The following is a 7122-nucleotide window of genomic DNA, read 5'->3' as shown; positions in this document are numbered from 1 at the left end:
AACCTCTTATTGATACATATATGGTCTATCTGGTTTCCGGTGGAGAGATCCGGTGACCTCCAGGTAACCTTGTGTATTTGCCTGTGAGGGAAGACACTACCGCCGATGACAAGGTTGTTCGTGGCGCACAGGTCTGCAAACCTCTCTCCATTTTCATTCATCACCCCTAGGCCTTCCTTTCCCATAATCTCCTCATGGCCCGTGTTGTTCTGTCCGATCTTGGCATTGAAGTCTCCTATCACCATTGTGATGTCTCTTTCTGGGAAGCTCTGCATTACCCTTGCTAGCTTTTATTAATTTACAAAGTTATGGAATTAAGTTCAAGAATGCATAGAAAGTAACGTTATGTCGCACACACAGTGACTTCAGACTCGACTCCGACTCGAGCTTCCGGATTGACTCAAGCAGCAATTTTCTCCCACACCAATTCTCTTTCAGCAGAAGCCGCCATGTGGCTTTGTTCAACACTAAATACATGTTCAAACTTGCTGTATGTGTGCATGAGTATTTCTGCCGACCAGCCAGTTTGTGGTTGTTGCCATGGTGAATGTTAGTATCATGCCTCCATTCATGCTGCCTTTTTTATTGTGGTGGTGCACGTGCTTAACTCTGAGTCGATTGAACCAACTCTAATCAGCTGTTCTGGAACCGAAAACTCAGTTTCCCATCTCAGGGTAAATCAGCTCAGATCAGGGTTGGACGCAGAGTTTCTTAAACCTCCTTCCTGAAACGGACCTGTCTTGTTCAAGTGTGTGCATACATTAAATGGCTTAACTTTCCACATTATTTGATATCTTGTCTTCTTTTTTATAAAAAAACAAATAAAGAAATTCTGCAATATGCAATGGTAACCCTTGACGGATCTCTTCTTCAGTGCTGTAGTTTGTAGCTGGTCCTGAAGCAGTATCGACACACTTAGTAGGTACTTTTAACCCTCCTGTTCCCCTTCGAGGTGAACTCGAACTGAGTCGGTTACGACACTATGGGAACGCCTTTAGGCATGACAGGGCTGAATGCGAATGAAAACTACTCCAATCGTCTTGGTCCTAGTGAGAACGGTAGCATGTGACGGCATAACCGTAGGGGCATATATGCACGCCGGCACATAGCTCATAAGCTTTTTTCTATTCAGCAGGCACGTTGTCCGAATGAAACAACTATTCAGAGTTCCTTTTGAAAGGAACAGTGAGCGCATCAAAGAACTCCGTCACCAATACGTCCAGGTAAGGTTATGCAGTACAGTCGTTACTGTACTATACACAGTGTGTTTTGCAGTAAACTACTCTATAAACCTGGATAAGATTAGGGCATTTAGTAGATGTACAGTACAGCACAGCAGTTACATACACTGTGTCTAATTGCTTTCAGAGAGTCATGGAGTTGGAGGCCAATCAAGTCCAACATGAAATTATCTATGTTGACAAGGCTGGCTTCAACTTGGCAAAAAGGCGTATCCGTGGGAGAAACATAATCGGCAAAAGTGCCACAGTTACCATGCCGGGCCAGAGAGGACCCAACATCACCATGTACGCCGCAATCTCCAACAATGGTGCACTCCTGCATAAATGTGAGATAGGCCCTTACAACACCAAACGCCTTCTTCTGTTTTTAGAAGACCTGCACGAAAGACTGGTGGCAGAGGTAGAAAGGGGGCAGGTAGGAGACCACTTGCCAATATATGTGATCACATGGGACAGTGTGGCATTCCACCATTCCCGTACAATCACAGCCTGGTTTGACGCCCATCCAAGGATGATGTCCCATGTCCTTGCCCCTTACTCTCCTTTCCTCAACCCCATTGAGGAGTTTTTCTCAGCCTGGAGATGGAAGGTCTTTGACCATCGTCCACATGACCAATCACATCAAAGCTGAACACTGCCAGGGGGTGGATAAGGCATGCAAAAAGATTCTTCCCACGATGCCTTGCCAGAGAAGATATCAGGTATGATGTGGATGAGAACATGTGACCAAATGCAAAAGACCGAGCAGATTAGACTTATTTTTTTATAATTATGACTGTACATTCTACAAAGCTACTCTGAGATGGTCATTCCTTTCTTGTATTGAATTTCTGCAGCAAGAGAAAAAAAATGCATGTTCAAAACCCAATCTATGATCAATAAAATATACTGTATTGTTTAAGGGCATATCTGACACATCTAAAATAATGCAGTTTCTGTCATTTTAGCTGATGAGAGTGTTTTTTTGTCATTGTGTTATGACTGACGTTCCTGTTAGAAGAGAACATGTGTTAGTGTTTTGAATACTTATTTGATTTTGAAACATGTTTGCAGTGTTTTGTTAGATATAGTGTGTTGTGTTAGTGTATTGTTATATTTTGACATGGAGTTTAGTTAACAAAGTGTGATTTTGAGCATGAAATTAACCGTTGTGCCAATTGTGTGTTTTAGGTGTGTTGGTGCGTTAAGAGTTTGGGAAACCTGTTAAATGTATTGAAAAATGTGTCATAGCGATTCTAAAAAACTGTAAACGCCTTTTGACGTCACACGAGTGGTGGCGTGTATTAGACGTGTAGTGGCGTTTATGAAACGCCAGGTGGCGCCAGAACGGCGTCCATAACGTCGTAAGAATTGTGGCTTTCCGTAGTCTCGTTGTTGTGGCCGGCGTGTGGCGTTTCATTTCCCCGTAGCACAGTTGCGTCCCCCAGACCAGACCATTGTCATGGCAGTTCATAAAACAATCACGTTTGAAAATCGTGAAATGTACCCATAATAAACGCAAAAACCGTGACATGTACACAAATAAATAAATCCTAATTTTGACCTTTTCACGAGCTGGCGTGAGACCGGGCTTGCCCCGCACACCATCCTGCACTGTGTAGACTACAACTCGCAATAGCTCCCAGGCTTTTTTTATTGACAAAATGAAATATACAAAGAATCAGGTAAAAATCAATACCACATACACACCAAGTGCTATTCTTATAAAAATGTAAATAAAAAGGTAGACATGTAAACAGATGCATTACCAAATAAGTCAGAGGTTTTAGGAGTAAAAAGCTCAAGCCCACATTTTTCCTCAAGTTTGATACTCTTTTTTTATTTTTAATAATCTAAGTAAGATGTTTAGTTTTAGGAGAAAAGACTTAGACTCCTCTTTATTAATCCTTTTGGGATGACTCCCGCAAGGAAATTGAAATTTCCAGCAGCAGCTTTCAGCAAAATGCAGTATAGGGAGAAAGAAGACAGCATAAAATAGGCCTAATAATAATAATAATAATAATAATAATAAAATCTTTGGCTATAAAATACATTTACCATAAATTATTAGTTAAGAGCAGTTCAAGTGTCCAAGTATTATGTGAGTCCAGGTATGTGTGTGTATGTCCTGTCCTCTTTTCCATATTTACAATAACCAAATGGCATTGTCAATAATGTCCAGCAGTTTGTCCAGTGTCCTCTCTGCCACCTCAGAAGGTACTTTAGGAAATTAAATCGAAAATGTCTGCTTGTGAATTTAAAAATTGGCATATGAAAAAGGATAAAATCAAGTACACACTAGGCATATTCAATATGAATTCTACTGAATCGTCATAGAAACAGATGCCACAGCTCCCATGTCCCTCAGCTGTAGGCGCCAGTGTGATGTCACCGGAAGTAGTGGGTTGCCTTTCAACGTCAACCTGACAGCTGCCTCTGCTGCGCTCATTGATCGCCTGAGAGAGAGAGAGAGAGAGAGAGAGAGAGGGAGAGAGAGAGAGAGAGAGAGAGAGCGCGAGAGAGCGAGAGAGAGAGAGATCCGCTACGTTCGGTGCTCGGCGCCGCAAAGAGAGAAGACACTTACCAGGGATTGCCTTAAGAGTTTGATTCCAGTTCGGAACACCCCCTCCCCCCCGGTCCTGCGCTGCTGTCGGACTGGAATCTCTCTGGTAGGACGCGCTGACACGGACTCTGAATTGTGTGCTAATGTACTGTGTTACTTCCATGTTTCCTGGCCAATTTGAGCGGCAGTAACGTCAAGACAAGAATTTGAATGCAGAGTTGGGTTCGCTGCTTTGTGTTTATCGAGGGCATTTTCAACGGTTGTGTAGCCTACATTGGATAACAGAGTCGAGGCATGTGCGTTAACAGTATCCTGCGATTCGATAGGAAACGTCGGGAGCCTGGACACCAGTATGCGATCATCCATCCTAACTGTGTCCAGTTAAGCTGCATTGTAGTTCTAAGTGTGCATGTGGTAAAAAAATAAAATGCATGTGATTGAAGAACATAGAGGAAAATAAGCAGTCTTCTGATGGTTTTCGGACACCATTAGGCTATCCAAGCAATTCGTGCATTATCATGCATTTGCCATATCTAACGCATAGGCTAGTGCTCACAAGATATACGGACTCACCTTTATCCGCTTAACGGACCTTTCTTTCATGGTGTGTTATTGGATAGGAATCATGCACTGAGAGTTCGGCTACTCTGCTTTGTACTCATGCTTTAAGGGAACGCGTAAAAGCCCCTTTTTAAATCTGATTAGAGTAACATTTCTAAACGCTGTGATTAAATTAACGCTAATGGTACATCAACTCCTAGGGCTCATTTTCCTATTGGCTTGCCTGCATGGCTGACTCAGCTTTGGTTGATTTAATGTATGCAGCCACGGACTGCTCATGTAGCCTGCAATCTACATTTGCCTTGCCTTGCTACGCCTTGCCTAACATCCATTCAATAGATTAGATAATCAGCGTGAAAGTAAAGGAAGAGAAATAAATACACGCAGAATTTTCAGACTGATTGAAGTGAAAAGCACCATGCTCCATTCAGAATCAGCAGCTGAGGCTTTGATGGAAGTGGTCTCTGGTTGCTAAATCATCTGCATGGTTACATAAGCAGCAGCATGGGCAGGAGCAGATTTGGACATGCTGGAAGTTTGTAGGCTGAACAGTCAAAGGAAAAGTGACGGTGGTGGTGGTGGTGATGATGTCGAGGTGTAGGAGCAGGATGTGATGACAGTGGTCACCATTGGCAGAGTGCCTACACTGTGCTGAGGAAAGATGCACTGGAGGCACTCTGAGGGAGGTGGCAGGGCAGAAGCAACACCGCAGCCAAAGCAGACTGCTGCTTATTCCCAGCCAGGTTTGAGTCGACTTTTTCTCTGTTGATATTGTCTGCTGCAAGCTGGACTGCAGGCTATAGGGCTGCATGATATGAGGAGAATAATATGCAATATGCAATATCTTTTATATAAACTACTGTTGAATGTTGCAATAACAATATTAGCTGCGATAAATAAAGGGATATTGAACTGTGATGCTTTCAGTGTTCTGCTAAACAACAAATGGCTTGTTGAGTTGAAAACAAATGAAAGGAAATCATGTCCGACATTCTTTTAAACAAATTAAACAACAATTTTCAAGAGTTTATGGCTGCAGCCTGGAGCGTCCCATGTCGTCCGTCCCATCTCATGCGGTCCCCTCTCATGCGGAGGTGTGTCCAACGGTAAATCCAGAGGGTCAAAAATGCGAAATTGCAAATAATTTTCCAGATGAAGTCACGGGTAAATTCGTGACCACATTGCAATCAATTGAAAAATCGTTAAAACTGTTAAAGTAACAATTTTGTCATGCATATAGTTTGCTGATTTCTGACTGTTATGGTTGTGTTGACAAGATAAACACAGACTAGCCTATCGTCTGGAAGAAAATAAGCCTGCGTCAACTATCGTGCTAATGAATGAAATACTTTTAATATTTGGTGTTTTTTAACATTTAGTTACAAAAAACACCAAATATTAAAATTATTTTTTTAATTTGTATGATTGCCGTTACTGTTTAATTAAAAAAAACAAATATTAAAAGAATTTCATTCATTTGCATGATTGCCGTTACTGTTTAAGTAACGGCAATCATACAAATGTTTTTTTTTTTAACTAAACATCATACTAAACTATCATACTGATGAATAAAAACACTTAAAATATATGTTTGTCTATAAAATAAATGCAGATTATAGGCAAACTAAAAAAATCCTTCTGCCATGCCCGAGTTTCTACTTTTCAAAATAAAAGCTCGCATCTGGAATAAAATACTATATCTCTCTTGCTTTTCAAAGCAAAAGCGCACATCAACTTTTAATGAATAAAATATTTGGTGTTTGGTGTTTTTAAATATTTAAAAATATATGTCCGTCTCTCAAATAAATGCAGATGATAGGCAAACTAAAAAAATCCTTCTATAGCTGCAAATTTGATTTAAGTTGCAGCTATAGAAGGACTTTCTCTCCCGACAGAGGTCAAGCATTTGGTTTGGTTTTAAATTTTTTCCCCCCTTTCATACAATACAACAATACAATAACACAAAATACAATAGACCCGCTGGCGCGGAAGTGGAGGAAAAATACAATCGCATTCTGGCCCAAGGCCGTGGCAGCAGAGATACGCAGTCGACTGCAGGACGGGTCCCAGAGACCCGAAGGCCGACGCCGCAGTAGTACAACCGCGTTCTCTCGACATGCTGATAAGCAGTTATATTTGCAGCAATATCCCAGTCTGTCCCAGTGAAGTGTGAAAACAATATAGAATATACAATTAAAAAGTCTTGGAAAATTTACCGTTGGACACACCTCCGCATGAGACGGGACCGCATGAGACGGGACGGACGACATGGGACGCTCGAGGCTGCAGCCATACCCGTCTCACAATTTTGGACATTTTGGAATGCTGTTTTTATAATGTGTCTTTTCGCCATATGTCCCTGCCTTTTGCTTTGTGTTTGTTGCGGCTGTTGAGATTGCAATGATGATAAAAAAAGATGGGTTTTGCAATTGTGAAAGAGGAGTGTTCCCAGCAGGGGTGTCGGAGTGGTCATGGAAATGGATCAGAGTACCCAGGGCCCTCATGTAAGGAGGGTCCAGAATAGGTGTGGATGGGGGGAGGAGCCTATAGATAAGAAAACCTTTCCACAGGCCCACAAATGTTGTGCTATGCCCCTGCTTCACAGATGGCCTTATATGTACATTAACGGCTAGGGTTGGGTAAAGCACATCATATGCATTTTTTCCCTACAATTAATTTATACTGTGTAAATACAGTATATATATATATATGTGTATATATATATGTGTATATATACATATATATATATATATATATATATATATATATATATATATA

The 7122-nt window shown here is 41.4% G+C and overlaps 1 protein-coding gene across 1 annotated transcript in view; it reads left to right on the top strand.

Moving 5' to 3' along the window:
• The first annotated feature begins 3660 nt into the window (after window positions 1–3660).
• The window catches only part of calcrla (calcitonin receptor-like a), a 49861-nt gene continuing 46399 nt past the window's right edge, over window positions 3661–7122 (top strand). Inside the window, exon 1 of the mRNA XM_034884861.1 lies at window positions 3661–3889. The gene's annotated coding sequence lies outside the window, so the exon portion shown is untranslated. The remainder of the gene's footprint in view (window positions 3890–7122) is intronic.

Source organism: Etheostoma cragini, chromosome 11 (assembly GCF_013103735.1).
Source record: "Etheostoma cragini isolate CJK2018 chromosome 11, CSU_Ecrag_1.0, whole genome shotgun sequence".
Taxonomy (NCBI): domain Eukaryota; kingdom Metazoa; phylum Chordata; class Actinopteri; order Perciformes; family Percidae; genus Etheostoma; species Etheostoma cragini.
Note: the sequence above shows the minus strand (reverse complement) of the source record. Positions and strands in the feature narration are given on the sequence as shown.